At 43.6% G+C, this 22,436-nt stretch overlaps 1 non-coding gene and 2 pseudogenes across 1 annotated transcript; 1 reads left to right on the top strand and 2 right to left on the bottom strand.

Annotated features, from left to right (window-relative positions):
- The first annotated feature begins 10,620 nt into the window (after window positions 1-10,620).
- On the top strand, window positions 10,621-10,729 carry LOC144705077 (small nucleolar RNA R71). Its single transcript, XR_013581976.1, has one exon. It is a non-coding gene; the product is annotated as a small nucleolar RNA R71 (small nucleolar RNA).
- A 3,313-nt stretch (window positions 10,730-14,042) lies between these two features.
- Window positions 14,043-17,466, bottom strand: LOC144704981 (nucleobase-ascorbate transporter 1 pseudogene; annotated as a pseudogene).
- Window positions 15,249-16,761, bottom strand: LOC144704405 (small ribosomal subunit protein uS13z/uS13y/uS13x pseudogene; annotated as a pseudogene).
- Window positions 17,467-22,436: the final 4,970 nt, after the last annotated feature.

The following is a 22,436-nucleotide window of genomic DNA, read 5'->3' on the forward strand; positions in this document are numbered from 1 at the left end:
CAGCTGCGCAGAAGTCCTTTGATGAGATCAAACTTAGAATGACTGAGGCCCCTATTCTCCATTTACCCGATTTCGATAAAGTAGTTGAGGATGCCTGAGTGGAGTCCTGAGTCAAGAGAATCATCCCATAGCTTTCTTTAGTGAGAATTTGAATGACGCTAAACTCAAAAATTCCACCTATTGCAAAGAGTTCTACGCAATTGGCCAATCCTTACGTCATTGGTGTCATTACTTGCTCTCTAGGGAATTCGTTCTTTACTCTGATCATGAAGCTTTGCTCTCTAGGGAATTCTAGACATGTTAAGTGTGTTGAATTCATCTAGTCATATACCTTCCTCCTTAAACATAAGAGGGGAGTCGAGAACCGAGTAGCCGATGCCCTTAGCAGACGTGTCCACCTCTTGAATGTAATGAAGGTAGAGGTTATTGACTTTGAACAGATGAAGGACCTATATCCCGATTACCCGGACTTTGCTCCCATTCTACAGACCTTAGGCAATTAGACGAATCCTGAAAACCAAGATTATATCTTAGAAAATGGATTTTTATTTTATGATCGTCGCCTATGCATCCCACAGTCCTCTCTTAGGGATTTTCTTGTATGGGAAACGCATGCCGGAGGCCTTAGTGGTCATTTTGAGAGAGATAAAACGATCGCCATGGTTGAGCACAGGTTATTTTGGCCATCCCTCAAGCGAGACGTAGTTAATATTATCTCCCAATGTCGTGAATGTGCTATCGCCAAGCAGGTTAAGCAAAACACCGGCCTATATACCCCTCTACCGGTCCCTCAAAAACCCTAGGATGACGTGAGCATCGACTTTATGTTAGGGCTTTTGAGAACAAACAAACGTTATGATTCTATCATGGTGGTTGTGGATCGTTTTTCGAAGATGGCCCATTTCATTCTGTGCTTTAAAACTTCTGATCCTTCTCATGTCGCTCGGCTTTATTTCAATGAAGTTGTCCGTCTCCATGGACTTCCAAAAAGTATAGTATCGGACAGAGATGTCCGATTCACTAGCTACTTTTTGAAGACTCCTTGGCATCTCTTGGGGACAAAGCTCGAGTTTTCCATGCCTTTTCACCCCCAAACAGATGGTCAAACTGAGGTCGTTAATAGAAGCCTTGGCAATCTATTACGATCATTGGTTGGGGACAACCTTAAGTCTTGGGATTCTGTCATTCCGCATGCCGAGTTTGCCTACAACGCGTTAGTCAACCAAACTACTGTCATGAGTCCATTTGAGATAGTACACGGTCATCTACCTCGTAAACCTACTAACCTTATACCGATGTTACCGCATACTAGAGTCTGAGATGATGGTCATGAGTTTGCTAGTCATATTAGACGTCTGCATGAGGAAATTCATACACGCATCATAAATAGCAACACCGTCATTTTTGCGAATTTAAAGAAGGTGACATGGTGAAGGTGACATTCTGACTATCTATCTATATATCTATATGTCTACCTATCTATCTATCTATCTATGTGTGTATATATATATTTATGTATGTATGTATGTATGTATGTATGTATGTATGCATGTATGCATGTATGCATGTATGTATGCAGGTATGCATGTATGTATGTATGTGTGCATGTATGTATGTTTGTATGCATGTATGTATGTATGTATGTATGTATGTATGTATGTATGTATGTATGTATGTATGTATGTATGTATGTATGTATGTATGTATGTATGTATGTATGTATGTATGTATGTATGTATGTATGTATGTATGTATGTATGTATGTATGTATGTATGTATGTATGCATGTATGCATGCATGTATGTATGTATGTATGTATGTATGTATGTATGTATGTATGTATGTATGTATGTATGTATGTATGTATGTATGTATGCATGTATGCATGCATGTATGTATGTATGTATGTATGTATCTATGTATGTATGTATGTATGTATGTATGTATCTGTCTATCTTTCTATCTCTCTCTCTATCTATCGATCTATTTATCAGTTTATCTATAGTTCTATCTATCTATCTTTTTATTAGTATATCTATCTACTGATCGATTTATCTATCTATTTACCAATTTCTTTATATAGCTACCTATCTGACTACCTATCTACCTAAGGCTTTTTGATTTTTTTTTTAATTTACTTTTCACACTGCTATTTAGGTTTTTTGACAGTTTATAAAATACCTTTTGGGCAACCACCGTGAATATAGGAGTGTAGAACGTGATGGGGATTTTATATTACCTCAAACACTCTCATGTTTGGTGAGAGCAATGTTGCTAAAAAGGCGAATTCGGAAATTCCTTATTTGATGTTAGTGTGCATAATTATTCCATCGAAGATTACCTAGTGCATCTGGGTATGATTAGCTTTTGTGGTGTGTCTGAGTAAATTAGTTTACTAAGCCCCTTGATAAACCAAAATTTTGGGGTTTTATGTTACTGTTTTATTTCAGACCTTACTAACAACATTTATTAAAATTTCCACTTAAATACTCTATAGTTAATACATCGCAAGTAACACGTCAATCCATAAAGAGGCAGAAATTTAATTTTATATTTTTTAAGCATCAAAGTAAAGGAAATGAGCTTAAAAGTGAGAAATATAATTTGTTGTAATTTATTTGGTTTATATAGTTTCCTATGAGTTAAAATGAAATAGATAAATAAATAAAGGGGATAGAAAATTTTTATACTAAAGTCTAATTTTAAATCAGAAATAAATATTTTATAATTTTCTGGTATTTAATTTACACCAAAAAATCACTGAAAATATTATAAATAATAGTTAAAGATTTTTAGAATTTATTCGATGTTAAAATCAATAGAAATAAAGTATATTAATTTCAGGGATTTTTCATGGTTTTTTAAAAATTTTAAATGCAGAAATATTTTCTCTTAATTTTCCTCATTTTCCTGAATTTTTTTTATTTATTAAATGCTGGAAAATGTTTATTATGAAAAATAAGACAGTTTATTTTATACTTAAATGATCTCACTTCTTTTATATTGGATACTTGATCAGTATGGCTAGTCAGGAAACATTCACTCAAGTTAACTCCGAGGTGTTAAATATACAGTACAAGATGATGTCATGGTTCGGATGATTCATAATAATGTGAAATAATAGATCTAATTGAGACATAATGTATCAGGAAAATTATATATTAGCACTGTATATTAACACATGCACATAAGAGATCTTTGCATGAAACAATTGCAGCTAGTTATGTGATAAACTCAAATTATGGGTACTTTTACTAGTTATTGACTGGTTAATTGTGTGAGGATTTGAGCTTATGCAACGATATTATTTACCTCACAGCCTTAGGGCGAGTAAGGTGTCGATCCACAGGGAGCAGATTAGATAGTAGCAGTTCCGTTCAATTCAATTTATAATTGTAGATCTCAATATTCAGTTATAACGATCAGCTAAATTGTCTACATTAAAATCCTACAGAGTATTCTTTAGAAAATTCAACTCAGCAGGATCTTCAGTAACGAATTTCTTTACTGAACTATTCACCCCTGCCCTTTGGGGAAAATGCACAAACAGCCCGTGGGTGTTCCTGCACGCGAGCGTGCCTGCGCGAGTGCGCGGCCTGCGCACGGCACCTACTACGCGCGAGCTGCTGACTGCGCGCGGGCGAGCCTCGCGTACTAAACAGCTGCGTGTGGGATGCTGCCTGAGCGCGGGCTGCTGCCTCGCGCCGGCATGCTTGCTCGCAGCGCGGCGTCTGCCTACGGCTGCTGCCTGCGCGCGGGCTGCTGCCTACGCGCTGCTGCCGCGGCGCTGCTGCCTGCGAGCGGGCGTGGATGCTCGCAGCGCGGCGTCTGAGCGTGGCTGCTGCCTGCGCGCTAAGCAGCTGCACGCAGCGTCTGCGCGCGGGCTACTGCCTGCGCGCGGGCGTGCTTGCACGTAGTTCAGCGTCTGCGCGCAGCTGCTGCCTACCAGCGGGCGCGCCTGCTCGCAGCGCGGCGTCTACGCGCGTCCTTGGCTGCTGGCGGCCTAGGTTGTGCGCAGCCCTACTATGCATGGCCTTGGCTGCTAACGGCCTTCTGCTGCTATAGGGAAAAACTTCAAGCGTGATTGTTATGAAAAAACTATGGATTTTGGGGAAAACCAGAGGAAGAATGATTTGAACAAAGCACTGAACTTTCAATCAAACTAAAACGAGAACAACATCAGTTGGAATTGTTGGAAGATCACTGGTGTGAATCTACCAACCCAACCTAGATTGTCTGAAGGAGAGAATTACACAGTTACTGAAACTTGGGAAATCACTCCAACCTTGTGTCACGATCCTTGCGGCGAGGTGGAGGTCGTCTAGCCCAAGCTACTCCTCAGCTTGCTCCTTCTCTCCAACTCCAATGCTCATCAGCACTTGGAGGGTGCAGAGTTCTTCTTCTCCAAGCCCTAGCCTGTTCAGGTGGAAATTCTGGACAACCAAAAATGCTCTCTCAAGAGGCTATTTATAGGTTTCTCTAATTTTGTGCTTCTTGGAATTTTTTTAGGGCTTTTCTTCTTCATAATTTTCGCCAGCTCCTCCTGGTCAAATGCATTCTTCTTTGTGCTTCATCCACATCTGAACTCATTAATCCAATAAGTGAGATCTAATCCACTTGATTCAGAGAATCAAGTGGGGTTAGTAAGTAGGAAAAATAATGCACATGAAACGTGACTAATATGGACTAAATGTATGCAAACGACACTTTGATGCTAAAAAAATCCTTACTTATTTATGACATATTGAGAGTCATCAAACACCCCCCAACTTAGATCATTACTAGTCCCTTAGTAATGAAATACCAGTGAGAATGAATGATGATCACTAGTGGACTCCTTGTTTTTTATAGCTTTTATTATTGTTCTCGTCAAGGAATGTCTTTGTCAATCGACCATGGCCAGCTTAGGGAGATTCCTAAGGATCTATTTCAGCCATCAACCAAAACTAAGTGCACTTCTGATCTATGGATTACATATAGGTAAATATATATTATATGAGTTAAGGTTGAGTTAACACCCCAAGCGCATTACTGAACAAGGAGTAGAGAGCGGTGCTAATGCTGGCTCACTACTAATGGCTATAATACCATCGGCTCAAACACATGGGAGACAGCTTTTCCACCTATTTTTTTCGAATTACGTTTGCTGCATGTTGGTCATATTTGATGACAATCAACTTAATTTCTAATATGCAAGCTTTAAGCTCGTGGTACTTGCTGTAGCTTTTTTTACTTTGCATTTGATGGTGCTTATCCACTACCCATGTGCCGTCCCTAGTAGATCGGCAGCTTATTCCCTCGAAGAAGTTTTGTATCCCTCTTGGTTCAAGGAGTTTCACTCACATCAATAAGTAATAATGCCATTGAACCAACACTAGCCCTACCCTCCACTAAAGCTAAAGGTTTCATGCATGTAAGTATTAACTCAACCCGAGGTGTATGATGAGAGGAGAGAAATATCATGATAGGAGTGGTGGATTTCAGCTAGTATGAACGTCCGTGCACCTAGCTAGGCTTGGTTCACCTTGGGTATCCTTGGCTGGCAAGTCGTTCAACTCCACTCACCCTTGAAAAGAATTCCAATGTCATGTCTATCATTGCTTGAATGTCTCCTAAGATCATCAAATATCCTTGGTTTGGTGCATGCAAAAACGAAAAAAATTTCATGGATGACAAAAATATTTTTTACGAGACTCGATCCCCCCCCCATAAAAATGGCATGTTCCTACATGACGGGAAGTAAACTGGAGCAAAGAGAAAGAGAAACCAAACCAAGGAATGGAGAGTAGTGATTGGCGACTTGACTTGTCCATAGTGTGGTGTAGGCGGCTTTGAAGGGCGAGGCTGCAACATAACGAAGAAAGCAAAAACAAAACAAAATGCAAGAGAAAGAAAACAAGCAAACAAAACGAAACTAGTGTTCAGATCATGCTACTGTCATTAGGAGGTTTTTCTAGAGAGATATTCATAGGTCCATGCAAGTCTTCATCCTGTAAATATGGCTTAAGTCTTTGTCCATTAACAGTAAAACGTTATTGAGATTGAGGATCGAGAATCGTGACTGCTCCATTTTCAAAGACTTGTTGTACGATGAAGGGGCCATCCCACCTAGTTTTCAACTTGCCCAGAAATAATTTCAACCTCGAATTGTAAAGCCAAACTTTTTGATTCTCTACAAATATCCTTCTCCTCAGACTTTTATCATGGAATGTCTTCATTTTGGCTTTATAGATCTTTGAATTCTCATAGGCCTCATTCTGGAGTTCTTCCAACTCATGCAATTGAAGGATTCGTTGTTTGCCTGCTTGATCTAAAGCCAAATTAAGTTTCCTAATTGCCCATAGTGCCTTGTGTTCTAATTCTAGGGGTAGGTGACAGGCTTTCCCAAAAATTAATCTAAATGGGGACATTCCTAGAGGGGTTTTGTAGGCTGTCCTATAGGCCCATAATGCTTCGTGTAGTTTCCTAGACCAATCCTTCCCATCAGGATGCACTATCTTCCTTAGGATTTTCTTGACCTCTCTATTGCACAATTCTACTTGACCATTAGCTTGAGGATGATAAGGGGTAGTGACTCGATGATGGACACCAAATTTCTTTAGGAGGGTTCGAAAATTGTAATTGGTGAAATGAGAACCTCCATCACTAATTATGGCTCTTGGGCATCCATATCGATAGAAATGAAGTTGGTCACTACTTTGCTGTCATTGGTCTTTGTGGGAATGGCTTCTACCCATTTGGACACATAGTCGACCGCCATCAAAATATATTCATACCCATGAGAGTTAGGAAAGGATCCCATAAAATCTATGCCCCATAAATCAAAGATCTCTACCTCTAGGATGGGTTGTAAGGGCATACGATCTCTCTTATTAATGTTAATTGAGGCTTGGCAAGCTAGACAATTGTTATAAAATTTTTGTGCATCTTGAAATAGAGTAGGCCAGAAAAAACCAGATTCTACAATTTTATGAGCTGTTACCTTAGCTGAGTAGTGCCCTCCTAGTTTTGCATGGCAGAATTCCAAGATGCTCCGTTGCTCGATCTCGGGTACGCACTGCCTCAATATTTGGTCCAGCCCTTGGTGGAATAATTCTTGGTCTTCCCAAAAATAAAACCTGCTGTCCTTCAGTAGTTTCTTCTTCTCATGAGATGTCCAATCTGTAGGAATTTTTCCTGAAACCAGAAAATTGACAATATGTGCGAACCAAGGAACCGATGTTCCTTGTGCCGTTAGAACATGTTCATCAGGAAATTCATCATTTATCAACTCAGGTTGGGTGCCTGAAATTCTTGATAGGTGATCTGCAACTACATTTTCACATCCTCTCTTATCCTTAATCTCTAAATCAAATTCCTGTAATAAGAGCACCCATCTAATTAGCCTAGGCTTCGCCTCCTTCTTCGCTAATAAGCATCGAATAGCTGCATGATCAGAAAAAACAGTAATTTTACTACCTAGTAAATAAGACCTAAACTTCTGTAATGCAAAGATGATTGCCAGCAGTTCTTTTTCTATAGTTGTGTAATTCAATTGTGCGTCGACTAAAGTTCTGCTGGCCTAGTATATGACCACTAGTTTCTTATCAATTTGTTGACCTAACACTGCTCCTACACCATAATCAGAAGCATCACACGTCAGTTCAAAAGGAAGGGTCGAATCAGGCCCTTGCAAGATAGGCGCATTCACTAAGGCTTTTTTCAAAGTGTAAAACGCATTCTTAGCTTCTAGTGTTAGTTCAAAATCGTTATTCGTAGACGACAAAAGATTAGTAAGTGGTTTAGAAATCTTCGCAAAATCCAAAATAAAACGTCTATAGAAACCAGCGTGACCAAGAAAACCTCTAAGGGTTTTTAGGTTGGTTGGAGGTGGAAGGTCCTGGATGATTTTGATCTTGGCCTTGTCCACTTCCAATCCACGGTTGCTTAACACGTGACCTTGCACCACTCCCTCCTGCACCATGAAATGAGATTTTTCCTAACTTAGTACAAGGTTGGATTCAATGCATCTCTTTAATACTTTGGTGAGACTTAGGAGGCAGTTCTCGTATGTAGATCCAAAGACAGAAAAATCATCCATGAAGATTTCTAAACATTCTCCCACTAGATCGGAGAATAGTGCATTCATGCATTGCTAGAATGTTGCGGGTGCATTGCATAACCCGGAAGGCATACGCCTAAAGGCGTATGTGCCCACGGGACTGGTGAATGTCATCTTCTCTTGATCTTTAGGATGAATGTTCACTCGGTTGTATCGTGAATATCCATCAGGAAAACAAAAAAATTGTTGCCCTGACAGTTTTTCCAATATTTGGTCCATGAAGGTAGTGGGTAGTGATCCTTCTTGGTTGCCTTGTTGAGCTTCCGATAGTCGATGCACACTCTCCATCCAGTGGTTAAGCGTTTCTGCACTTCTTCTCCTTTTTCATTCACTTCTACCGTCACTCTGGACTTCTTGGGAACCATGTGTACAGGACTCACCCATCTACTATCGGAAATAGCATATATTATTCCTGCATTTAACCACTTCAGTATTTCCTTCTCAAGGACTTCTCTGATGTAGGGGTTGAGCCTCCTTTGATGCTCTCTACAGGGTCTAGACTCCTCCAAAAGGATCCTATGTTCACAAATCGAAGATGGAATTCCCCTTATGTCATCAAAAGTCCAACCCAGGGCTTTCTTATGCTCTCTAAGTACCTTTAGTAGTTCATCTTCTTGTTCTTGGGTAAGTGATGAAGAGACGATTACTGGTAAAGTTTTCAGGTTATCCAAATATGCATATTTAAGGGAAGAGGGTAGAGGCTTTAACCCTGGGCCTACCTCAACTGAACGAGGGTCCCTAACTTCATCATCTAACTTTCGCTCTTCTACACGCGATAAATATTCCTTCATAACTTCCACCTCTCCTTCATCCTCTGTACACAGTTTCAGTTCTTCATTACACCCTAAGAGGCACTTCATCATTTTTGATATATCAATTTGAAATCTCCCTTTTCCAATCTTGAATTCTACAGTCCCCTTTTTCCAATCCATGATCGTCCTTGCCTTTACTAAGAACGGTCTTCCTAGAATGATAGGAGCTAAACTAATGTTCCCTGATATTTATCAGTCACTATGAAATCTACAGGGATTTCACAGTTCTCTATAGTGATCATAACATCAGTCAACCTCCCTTCAGGTTGCCTAACTGTTCCATCAGCCAAGAGTAAGTCCATATGGATTTCCTCTAATTCCCCAAATCCATATTCCTCATATAAAGCTGTCGGAATGATGCTTATGCTCGCTCCGGTATCTAGTAAAACTTTGGAGAAAGTTTTTCCTCCAATTTCACATGTAATGAACGGAGCTCCTAGATCCCTCATTTTGATAGGGATGGCATTCAGAATGCTAGAGGCATTTTCTGAAAGCTTAACCACTTCCTTAGGCTTTCTACTAGTGCAAGAATCCTTAAGGTATTTTTTTGAGGAGGGTGCACACCTAAGCATATCTTCTACAATAACAGTCATGGTGGCTTGTTTAAAGTTTTCTAGCAACCTGCTTTCATACTCATGGACAGGTTTTCTCCTATTTAGGGCAGAGGGGTAAGGAACGTCTTGAGCATGGGTGGAAGGTATAGGCTCCTTCGCATAGGAAGGTTCCCCTTCTTCCCTACTTTGCTCGTTTTCCTTTCTTGAATCCTCTGCAGAATTCTGATAAGGATCCTGAAGTTCTTTCCCACTTCTCAGTTTGGAGATTGCTAGAACTTCAGGATCTTCCTCATTTATCTCTTCATGAATAGAATGCTGTACATGAAGTAAGTTGCATGGATTTATCATGGGTTGAGTAGGGAATCTATTAGATTGACAGTTAGGTTCTAAATGTGTACCTTGAGGTTCAGCAGTTCCAGGCTTTAGGCTCTCCAACAGCTTTCTCATTTGTTCTTGTGACTCCAGCATTTGCCTTGTTTGGAACTCCATCATCACCTACATTCGCATCTCCATCTCCGCCCTCAATTTCTGATTCTGCTTCTCTATCATGTCTGAGATAACCGGGGTTAATGCAGAAAAATCTGGTTGCGTTTGAGATGGAACCTAGTAAGGTTGCTGAGGTCTAGGTTGGAACTGCTGCTTCTGCTGAAATTGAGACTGAAATGCAGGCTTATTGCTTTGGTGGAAGCCCTCTCCACTTTGGAAATTAGTCTTCTTTTGTCCAGCCCATGGTTGATGTTGTTGGTTGAATGCCTTCACCTCCTCCTCCATGGGTTGGCAAGCTCCATCTTCATGATCTCTGCTGAAACAGAGAGAGCAAATTTTAGCCTTAATGATTGGAGAGTTGTTGAGGAAAATGTTTCTCAACGTAGAGGTGAGCTCCTCCAAGTTCTGATTTGTCTCCTTGAGGCCTGCATGCAGCTCCACCTCCTTTTCATTGACCTGCAGTAATCCTGCCCTCTTTGGCTGCAGATTCCTTCCATTCTGGTTTGCTCCAATTTCCTGCAGATCAGTTTGTGCAACTCTCTCCAAAATGTCAAAGACCTCATCTTCATATGCAGTATGAAATGTTTCCCCGGTGGCTAAATTCACCTTATTTTTCATGAAGTCTGAAAGAGATTCATAAAAAATTTGGGCTAGTTGACAGTTTTCAATTCCATGATGAGGGCATTTCCTGAACAAGTCATTGAATCTCTCCCAGGCCTCACTAAATGCTTCGCCTTCATGGGGATGGAAATTATGAATTTCCCTTCTATAGAAATGAGTTTCGGAGAGAGGGTAAAATTTCTGCAGAAATTTTCCCTACATCTCATCCCAAGAATTGAACGTGATTCCTAAATTACGATACCAAGAGAAGGCTTTATCTTTTAAAGTTAGAGGAAAATATTTCATTTTTAGAATTTCTGTAGACAATCCTGGAACGTTTTGGGAAGAGCACCTAATGTGCAAATCATCTAAAAATTCTAAAGGGTTTTGTGCAGAATGTCCATTAAATTCAGGTAAAAACTGTATGAGAGCATTGTCATACCTGAACATTATACCCTCACCTATGTTCAGATTCACGTCACTTTGCCTCAAACTTCCTGAGGATGTTGATCTGTCCAACATGGTTCTTCTTCTCTCATGCTGTTGACGTCCTTCTTCTACCATGTTTTCCTGCCGATTTTCCGGTTGTGTGACTATAGAATCTGGAGTGGAGTCTCTCGCACGCGCAGCGTTCTCTGCAGATCTCTCACCAGCTTTGGACCTTGTCACTACCATAAACTTCAGAAGAATGTTAGAAGGACAATAAGCTGAGGATTTTCAAGTCCTGCAGCTTTAGGAGAATGAATCAACAATAACTAAAAAGAATGAAATTACTACTGTAATACCGTGCTCCCGACAACGGCGCTAGTTGATAAACTCAAATTATGGGTATTTTTACTGGTTATTGACTGGTTAATCGTGTGAGGATTTGAGCTTATGCAACGATATTTTTTACCTCACAGCCTTAGGGCGAGTAAGGTGTCGATCCACAGGGAGCAGATTAGACAGTAGCAATTGTGTTCAATTCAATTTATAATTGTAGATCTCAATATTCAGTTACAACGATCAGCTAAATTGTCTACAGTAAAATCCTACAAAATATTCTTTAGAAAATTCAACTCAATAGAATCTTCAGTACCGAATTTCTTTACTGAACTATTCACCCCTGCCCTTTGGGGCAAATGCACAAACACCCGCGGTGTTCCTGCGCATCGTGCGTGCGCAGGCGCGCGCGCTGCGCGCGCCTGCTGCGGGGCTGCTGCCTACGCGCGGGCGAGCCTCGCATGCTAAACAACTGCGCGCGGGATGCTGCCTGCGCGCGAGATGCTGCCTGCGCGCGGGTGTGCTTGCTCGCAGCGCGACGTCTGCGCCCGGCTGCTGCCTGCGCGCTGGCATGGATGCTTGCAGCGCGGCGTCTGCGCGCGGCTGCTGCCTATGTGCGGGCGTGCCTGCGCGCTAAGCAGCTGCACCTGGCGTCTGCGCGCGGGCTACTGCCTGCACGCGGGGGTGCTTGTACGCAGCGCGGCGTCTGCGCGCGGTTGCTGCCTGCGAGCGGGCACGCCTGCTCGCAGCGCGGCGTCTGCGTGTAGCTATGGCTGCTCGCAGCGCGGCGTCTGCGTGTGGCTATGGCTGCTGGCAGCCTAGGTTGTGTGCAGCCTTGCTGTGTGCGGCCTTTGCTGCTGGGGGCCTTGGTTGTGCACAACCTTGGTTGTGCACAACCTTGCAGCTGCTATAGGGAAAAACTTCAAGCGTGATTGTTATGAAAAAACTATGGATTTTGGGGAAAACCAGAGGAAGAATGATTTGAACAAAGCACTGAACTTTCAATCAAACTAAAACGAGAACAACATCAGTTGGAATTGTTGGAAGATCACTGGTGTGAATCTACCAACCCAACCTAGATTGTCTGAAGGAGAGAATTACACAGTTACTGAAACTTGGGAAATCACTCCAACCTTGTGTCACGATCCTTGCGGCGAGGTGGAGGTCGTCTAGCCCAAGCTACTCCTCAGCTTGCTCCTTCTCTCCAACTCCAATGCTCATCAGCACTTGGAGGGTGCAGAGTTCTTCTTCTCCAAGCCCTAGCCTGTTCAGGTGGAAATTCTGGACAACCAAAAATGCTCTCTCAAGAGGCTATTTATAGGTTTCTCTAATTTTGTGCTTCTTGGAATTTTTTTAGGGCTTTTCTTCTTCATAATTTTCGCCAGCTCCTCCTGGTCAAATGCATTCTTCTTTGTGCTTCATCCACATCTGAACTCATTAATCCAATAAGTGAGATCTAATCCACTTGATTCAGAGAATCAAGTGGGGTTAGTAAGTAGGAAAAATAATGCACATGAAACGTGACTAATATGGACTAAATGTATGCAACCGACACTATGATGATAAAAAAACCCTTACTAATTTATGACATATTGAGAGTCATCATTATGTCATGTATTCTGGTTTTGAGTCCGATAAGGCTTGTTAATGTATCATGTATAGGATTTCCATCTTCTCCATATTGATAAAGGACCATCTAGTTGAGCACGTCCAGACTCATCATCAGCCACGTCGCAGAGCACGAGCCGACGTACGGAACTATACATTTTGGTACACATTTTGATGACTTCTGAGTTTTATGTATTATGGCATTTTTGTGCCTTTTTGGTCATTGTGGTTGTATAGAGAACTATTCGAGTTTTCATTTCATTTTGGGTCTTACCTCTATCATCCCTTGTTCACTATGGCGGGCCCTCCCAATCATCTTTGGCCTCCTCCGATGTTGTGTGTGTTTTCCTTTATTTTGTTTTGTTCCTTAGGGGGAAGGCCTTGTACCCTCCCGAAAGGTGGCCCATTAGGGCACCCATACCTTCCCCTTCTGTATAAGAAGAAGGGGGGGTGAACTTTATGTTAGAGAGACCTTTTGAAATAAAAAAGAAGCATTTTTTTGGACAGTTCTCTAGGGTTTCATCCTTCTCCTCCATACAGAATCACTTTGTTGTGAGAGTAGAATCACTGGACGTGAAGAGAGCTCATCCAACATCGACCGTGAACCACGACCGCCCAGAGCTGTCCATCATTGGCCGCTCTTCCATCCAAACCTGCATGGATAAAGGTCGACACCCCTTGCGCCTGCTCTTTCACTGAATTAGCGACATTGAAATCATGATTGTTGTAGATTTCAGATCCCCTCGCACTAGCTTCACGACTCCACACCAACTCGACGGGCCCCTTTGTCCTTTGTGTACATGGTCTCCGGCTTGTCGCCGGTACGATCATTGCACGTCTTGGCTAATGGTACTAGTTGGGCCCATCCGCCCTATTAATGAGAATACTGTAAATCTTTATTCAAGAGACACTGCGAAAATTCAGCTGATAAGGAAGTAACGGTCGACCTCGCTCAAAGAATAGACAACCATTGCTTCTGACATTTCAAAAGAGGGCTTCAACGACAATTGCTTATATTTGCACAGAGGATGGACAACGATGGTTAGTGCATCAACCATTCAACGGTCATATTGACGGATATTAATCCCCGTGTAATGCATTTGTTCAATGAGGCTTTTCTTACTTTATTATGTCTCCCAGGGCATTGTTGATTGAGTTACTAGAAGTGCAGTTTAGGCTAAGTTGAGGGAAGAACCTGTTGAGATTGAAGGGCAAAGAGTAGAATTCTTCATTCCTATTGTCTCCTTTAAAGTTCCTGAATTTGACCAATCAAGGCATTCCCCTGTCTTTTTTTTATTTCTCTACCTCCATTGCATTATCCAAGAAGTCATCAACTATCAGCCCAACAGTCCACGTCCACAAGAAAATGGTGTTCAGAAACACGTTGAACCATCCTTAATGCGAGTTGACTGGGTTGTGGCCAGAAGAAACCAATGAATTGTTGAAGGACTGAGGGATAGATATACCAAGGAAGAGAGATAGACCAGTGACGATGAGATTCCTCATGGAATTGATGTTAGTGAACTAGAGAAAGGATAAACCGACGAAAGCCACCAGTCAAAAGAACATGCAGTAGAAACCAGAAAAAATAGGGAGAGGAATTGACCCCAAAATAGTGCCAAACTTCCCCGTAATGGAGAAGAAGATCATAAAGCCACCAAAGATCTGGAGGACCCTTTGACTACCAACTCGTGTAATTCCAAGAAGCCCAATATTCTCTATAGAGACTGTAGAGCCTGAGGCTGTGCCTACAGTCCCAGATCATCCTAGACGTGGACAATGGACAGGACAGGACAAACTTCATCCCGCCCAACATCCAGATTTAGTACAGGGATGAAGGATGGGACAAATTTCATCATGTCCAACATCTAGATTTAGTACGGGGATGAAGGACGGGACAAATTTTCATCTAACGGTTAGAAAGTTGTTCTTTCCAGTCCTCGTGGGATGAATTTTTGTCCTATCCAGGGAAAACCCATCGCGTCCCTCATTTGAGATGGAAAAAAACCCATTTTGTATAGAGTTCCAGCCCTAGGCGACGGGGCCATCACCCTTGTGCAGGGCGAGCTCAGCGGAGGGGAGGTCTGCACGCTTGGCGTAGGCATCAATGAGGGAGCTTCAAACGAAGAGGCAGCCACCATGGTCGGATCATAGGAGGGAGGCTTGGAGCTGAAGAACAATAGTCAGGGAGGAGGCAGTGACGGAGGTGAGCACGATGGGGAAGGACAAGCCATTGGGAAGAATGCCATTGGACGCCATATCAAGGAAGAGGTGGAGGGCACCAATAGGGTCACCATTGCATGCCAGCCCAGCTGCCAATAAATGCTAGAGGACAGACTTGGAGGTGCGCTGAGGAGGAGGGAGGGTGTGGAAGAGGTGCAGGGCTATAGTGGGGAGGCCACACTTGGAGAAGAAGTTGACGAGGTCAGCAATGACGAAGGTGAAAGCGGCAAAGCAATATTTGAAGGTGAGGGTGAGGAGCTCCTGCTCGCCACATATTAGAAGCTGGCCGGTCTAGTGGCGGAGAGCTGCGCCGAGAAGGTAGTGGTCGGGGGGCAACCCGTAGCACAACCTTCAGTGGAGATAATCTGTCGTCCCAGTGGAGCGCCATCGCTGGACAAAAGAAGAAGGCCATCTGGCTTTAATTTTAGTATTTGTTTTTTAAGGAACCTCAAGTTACTTCAAAACCCAGATTCAAAGTCTAACTAAATATGATGGATTAAAAAAAAGCAAGAATAATAATTCTACGACCCGGCTCGTTGACAAAAAAAGGAACACACGCAAGAGATTTAATAAGGATATTAGATCACCATCTATCGCCTCTAATACCGAGGGTGGACGATCCCATCTTAACCCCTCAATCGCCTTTGTGTACTTCTTGATGCACTCGAACTAAGACCGTTTAGAATCCCATGACTAGAGACTTATTGGCCATAGCCAAATTACAACCGTCCATCCACAAGACGTCTTTGGTGTCTCAGGTCTAAGAACCACTTACGCAACCGTGACATGAATCAACCTGATTGACAGTTCAGTATAATACCATTCAGGGATTCGTACGAATAAATTCAGTGAAGTCTTTCCACAAAGAGCACCCACTATCTATCCTTAGTGTCGCCACACTAAGGGCTACGAGACCGGCCATACTCATCATACGAGTGAGGTAGTGCTATTCTATTCGGATACTTCGATGTCCTTCTCGCGTATCCTTTGAATAGGAGTATTTAGAACACATGCTTAAAGACTAGTGATCTCCGCATTATGATCTCATCATAATTCACTATGTCCGATCATGTATTCATGGACTTCATTATAAGCATCACACGTGCACTATAATGAATATGTTCTATTAATAAATATGGAACGAGATGTGGAATGTGTGATTGGCTTGCTGGAGACATTGCCAGTCTTCCCTTTGTGCCCGGTTGTCTTGGTGTGCTCTCCACAAACATCGAGGCCCAAGTAGTGTCTCAGACCACGGTGGTCTCTAATCTTCTTTAGGCGCTCAAGATCATTCCTAAGATTCATGTCCAGGAAGTTATACATGACCTTGAAGTACCTGCAATCCTTGTAATCCTTCTTTCTGTTCAAAAACCAGTCAGGGGTCTTGAATTGACGAGGATTGCAATGACGGTCATCAGATTCTCGATCTCATCCTTAGAGAGCTTGCCAGCCTCTTGTTCATGTACACATCGGCCTTCTTGCACACGATATTGGTGAAACGGTGCCCAACACCCTTGATGGAAGTCAGAGCGAACATGACCTTCTTTTTGTCATCGACATTTGTATTGAGTCAGCAGAGAATATGCTGGAAATCTTCATTGGTGATGAGAGACATTGCATTGGCAGATTGAGTTTCCTCGTTACCAGTCACTGCCATCCTCACGAGTTGAGCCCATATTTTAATATTAGTGTATTAATATATATTTTCTAATTTTTTAGGGAATTATATAGGAGAGAGAATATGAATTGTCAAAGTGAGGCCATGTGGCTACATCTTAGCCGTTGAATGTGAGTCTGGCTGTTATTAGTCCAGGTTTGTTTGTCCATCATCCGAGACCTCCGAACGGAGAGTTTTTTTGTTCCACAAGATGAAAACTGCTCAATCCGGTTGTCCCCTAGACAAATTTTCATCCATTCTGTTTGTATCCTTGGATGGGACGATTTTTTTGTCCCAAGATGAAAAATTTGTCTCATATGCGTCCCTGAACTATAGCTGTGTCAAAAAGACCATCAAGCAAAACACCTATTCCTTGCACCCAATGCCTCTACTTAAGGCATACACTAGCGGAGGCATTGCCATAGCCAATCTAGAAGCCACCAGGTAGGCACCCGTTGGCTCTATAAGTGAAACTAGGATGGCAGCCATCATTGCGACACTATAACCAGCATTAAACATTGGTGGCCCCCATTGCAAAGCATATGGAAACTTAAACCAAGGAGCAGATGTTATGAGATTGGCCATGTCTGTGCGACAACAATCTTGTGTTATTTGCGATTTGTCCTTGTATGCTCCTCCCGTAGTCAAAATTAAGGCATACATCAAAAATCGGCATTTCAATAATTGGCATCTTTGTTGTAGTCTAGTTGGTTTGGATACTCGACTCCCACTCGAGAGACCAAGGTTCATGTCCCGACAATGGAACCACATCAACCATTCAACGGTCATATTGACGGATATAAATACCTATGTAGTGCATTTGTTCAATGAGGCTTTTCTTACTCTATTATGTCTCCCAAGGCGGCGGCTCCGCCCATTGCCATGTCCATTCTCTACTCTCTGTTGAATCTTCTCTCCATTTCCCACTAGTGCTCTCCCCTAGCACCTGATACTCGGAAGAGCTATGTCAAGTTTATACTAGCACTTCAAGTGGTTCCCCAATGTTAAAAAAAAAAAATCAATGCCCTGATGGTGGGAGGGGCCTCGTGCTCTTCCCTCCCCCCCCTTCTTGCACCTGGTTCCCTCCTACATGCTATCCTCATCTCCCCCCCCCCCCCACCACCTATAATTATCACTACGGATCGCGTCCAGTGTCGCATTCCTCCCACAATAATCCAAGTGGTTGGTGTCCTTGGGGGCCCGTAGGATGTGGTTGCACCACTGATGACTATTGATGTGAAATGACGACGGCCAGGATTGATCGGCGCGTTTCACGTCACAGGGTTATGATGCGAATGTAAGGGATGCAAGCCGAATGATGAGAAAATACGAATGAGCAGATAAGGACTTGACAGATAGCGACGTCGGCCGTACCGATCAACGAGAGAGGAGTGATCTTAAGATCAAACTCCCAATGACCCGCTGGACCTACTAGACGTCTACTAAGTGAGGGGCGTCTAACAGCCCTGGAGCGTTCGGTGTCCAAGTCCGATGACAATCCGTCTACCACAAGAATCCCTACGCTCGACAAAGTGGCTAGTCCTATCTGACGATGTTCGAGAATATCACGGTAGCGGACGCGATAGGGGAAGACGAGATTGTCGAAGATAATAATACTGGAGTTTATGGAGGGGAGACGAGACTGACCTTTGTATCGCTTAGTCCAAGGCATCCAAGTCGTCGAGCGGAGGCTTAGTGTCGGGTCGTGCGGACGAGTGTCGTTGACGAGGACAAAACCGGGTGCGGACGGTGCAGTCATAAGTACCAGCAGAGAGCTGAGTCCACGGGTGGCGTGCAGCAAGAGTCGGAGCAGAGGGCGCACAAGGTGCGCGCTTGGCTGACGCACGGCGTAGTCGAGTGGGCGGGCAAGACAGCGAACCAAGTATCGTGGGAATAGTTGTGTGGGTGGGGCAGAAAACCAAGTAATCGGTTATGGCGTAGAGGATGGGAATCAAGTAATCAAGAAAGATGAGGGCGAGGGGAGGGCGAAGGGGAGGACGAAGGGGAATCAAGGAGATATGGTGAGATCAAGAAATCAAGAAATCAAGAAAGGTAAGACGAGGTGGTTGGGAATCAAGAAACGATGGGGAAAAGGAGGGTAGGCGATCAAGAAAGGCAAGACGAGGCGGTTGGGAATCAAGAAACAATGGGGAAAGGGGGGTGGGCGATCAAGAAAGGTAAGACGAGGCAGTTGGGAATCAAGAAACGATGGGGAAAAGGAGGATAGGCGATCAAGAAAGGCAAGACGAGGCGGTTGGGAATCAAGAAATGATGGGGAAAGGAGAGTGGCGTCCAAAGAGAGGTGGGCGAGAGGGGCAGGATGAAGGAGAAGGGAGGGGTGGATGTAGAAGAAGAGGGGCAGGGGATCAAGAACCTGGTTGGCGTCGGGTTCTTCATGGTCGGGACAATGCTCCCTCGATGGAGTGGATTCCCAGCTTGGTCGCGGTGTCGATGACGTTCAGGAACCTCCAAGAATTCCCGGAGTGATCTCGACGGGGACTCTTCTCAGCCCTGAAGGACAGCGACTTCTTGAAAATGTTTAACCCGTGCCGGAGTGATCTCGACGGCACGCTTCAGCACGATCCTCCCGGAGTGATCTCGACGGAAGAAACGTGAGCTCTACCCACGGAGTGATCTCGACGTGGGGTGGGGCTAGCCAAACCCCCTACACTACTCTCTACGATAGGGGGAGACGAATTGTGAATAAACTTTTCAACAATGACTCCAAGGTGTTCCTTGGGCATGCGATCCCCTTATATAGTGAGGATGGGTGCCAAGTGAACGTGGGAAAGGACGAACTGTCGCAAGACGTGTTTCGGCCTCTCCTTACAAATTCAAAATACAAACATAAAAAGTAAAAACGACGAGGACGGGGCCCAACAACATTGGCCCAGTCCACGAATCCGAAAATACAAACACACATGCAAATGAGCATAAGTAAAAAGATAAAAGTTCTTACGCGGGCGGGGTACTTAAACCCCGGGTGGCGAGCGTCGGCGCGAGCTGCTCGGCGTGGCTGACGACGTCCCGTCACGTCATCCTCGAGATGGTTCTTCATCATCGTAGTGTGATAATCTCAATTTTAGTGGTTTTTACTGGTTATTTATCAGTTAATGCGTGTGAGGATTGAGCTTATACAACAAAATTTATAACCTCACAGCTTAGGGCGAGTGAGGGTCGATCCACAAGGAAACGGCAAAAAACAGCAGAAGAATTCTTTCTATCAAATCAGTTCTTTTAAATCTCAATACTCAAGTATAAACTCTGGTAAATGATCTTCAGTACAAACGATAGAGTTTTCTTTAAAAGTCTCGGTGCAGCAAATCTTCAGTAAGGATTTCCTTTACTGAGGATTTGCTTTTGCCCCTTGGGGCAATTTCACAAACACCCAGCGGGTGTTTGTGCACATGCTAGTGCCTACGCGTGGCTGCTGTTGGCGGCGTGTGCGCGCAGGCAGCTACTGCGCGCAGGCAGCTACTACACGCAGGCGTGCCCACGCGCGACGCTGCTGCAAGCGGCGGTTGCGCGCGGGCGTGCCTGCGCGCGACGCTGCTGCAAGCGGCAATTGCGTAGGGGCTGCAGCTACGCGCGGGCGTGCCTGCGCGTGACACTGCTGCAAGCGGCAGCTGAGCGCGGGCAACTGCTGCGCGCAGGCGTGCTGTGCACTACGCTGCTGTAGGTGGCGTTTGCGCGTGGGCAGCTGCTGCGCACGCAGTGCTGCTAGTAGCTTGAGCTGCTGGCGACCTAGGCTGAGGCCTGGGTCGCTGGCGGTTTGGCTGCTGGCTGCGTGTGAGAATTTCTTGTGCAAATTCAGTAGAGAGCTGTAGATTTTTGAGGGAAAACAAGAAGTAGGATGAATTGAACAACCAAAAAAAACTTTCGATTAACTAAAACATAAACAACTCTGGTTGGAGAATGCTGAAGAGCCTTGCAGTTTGCTTCAAGCCCAACAGAGATTGTCCAAGAGGGAGAAGAATATAAAGCTGAACCAGCTCAATCACTCCGACTTCGTGTCACGTCCTGTCCGGCGAGTCGGCGATCTTCTTGAGCGGATACTCTTCAGCTTGCTTCTCCTCCCAGCTCCAATGGCTCATCAGCTACTGGAGGGTCTGCAGAACACCTTCTTCTCCAAGTCCTAGCTTCCTTAGAGAAAATGTACTCTCAAGAGAGTATTTTTAGGTTTCTCTTAACACATGCCCCGGGGGCATTTTCGGAATTTTCTTCTTCTTGAATTTTTGCCAACTCCTCTTGATTCTTGTTGTCCTCTTTTGGTTGTCTTAACCTGTTTCTGAACTTACTAACCAAAAAATGTCAAATATAATCCACTTGATTCGAAGAATCAAGTTGGGTTAGTAATTTTGTAAAATAATGCATATGCATGGCAACTCACATGAATTAACTAAATATTCTTGATGCTTTGATACTTAAAAGTCTAAATATTTGATGACTTATTGCGAGTCATCATGGTGTCATCCTCGAGATGGTCCTCCATCAACTGTCGACCGGTCTTGTTTTGCGTGTCCATCCCGGCTCCCTTGCCCTCCCGCCTCGTCGAGCAACTCCTCTCGTGGTAGCATCACCACTTTGTCCTTCAACGGGACCTGTGACCATCACCAACTTCTAGGGCTCGGGGCCCCAGTTCACTCATCCATTCTTATTTATTTTTCATTATTACTACGTGTTTTAGTGACGTGCTCGCTTGCTCCACTTCCTTGAGAGATTTTGTACACTATAGGACTAGTCACCGAACTCATGTTAGGGATTTTCTTTCATTAGTGTTGTGTCGGCATCCCTCACGGTGACAAGCGTGGACGCTCTTGGATGGTGAATGTCCCCCACTCCGTTGGCCTTGGAACCAATCACTCGGGTCATAGGGAGCTTGTCCGTGCCCTGACGTCTTGTGTTGTGATCTGTGCTTACGCTCTGGGTCAGTAGGTTTCCATCAAACTTGTCCTTAAATTTCCTAAACGAATCGCATCATTCATTCTCGTCATCATGCATTCTTGTCTGTTCCCTGTGGTGTGACAAGAGCCGTTCGATCCCAGCACATCGTGTTACACCGACTATGATAGCTTTATCTTGCATTGGGTGGTAATTCCAGTAAAATAAAAAAAACTGATTTCCTTGTTGTCTAATCACATGATTAGGTAAGCCTTCAGCTATAGAATGCCCACCACGAAATATATGTTCAATGCTAAATATCTTCAGGTAATAAGAATTTATTTTTACCCACCACGATTGTAACGTCTATGATTTACAGACTTGCTTTATTATCATATGCTCAATTCCCATTTCATCACAGATGATCATGCCATCTAAAGCACCCAGCATTTGGCTTCCATGTTTGTTATTCAAGAATAGTAATGTGAAAAAGCTATAATCATAATATGATTACATTTAACTTCTTCTACATTTAATAGGGGACGCCAATCAAAAAAAAAAAACTTGATGAATATACATGGCGTGACTAATGGGAAGATTTCCATTTTGTAATCTTACCATCTCTATCTAAGATATGACTTTGAACTGTTTGATAATCTCATCTAGAGTCTTAATCCACACCTTTACAAATTCGATGATGGACCAATGTCCTCTATTTATATTTTCCCACTTTGGTGAATTTCGTTTCTTCC

This window comes from Wolffia australiana, chromosome 6, assembly GCF_029677425.1.
Source record: "Wolffia australiana isolate 7733 chromosome 6, ASM2967742v1".
Taxonomy (NCBI): domain Eukaryota; kingdom Viridiplantae; phylum Streptophyta; class Magnoliopsida; order Alismatales; family Araceae; genus Wolffia; species Wolffia australiana.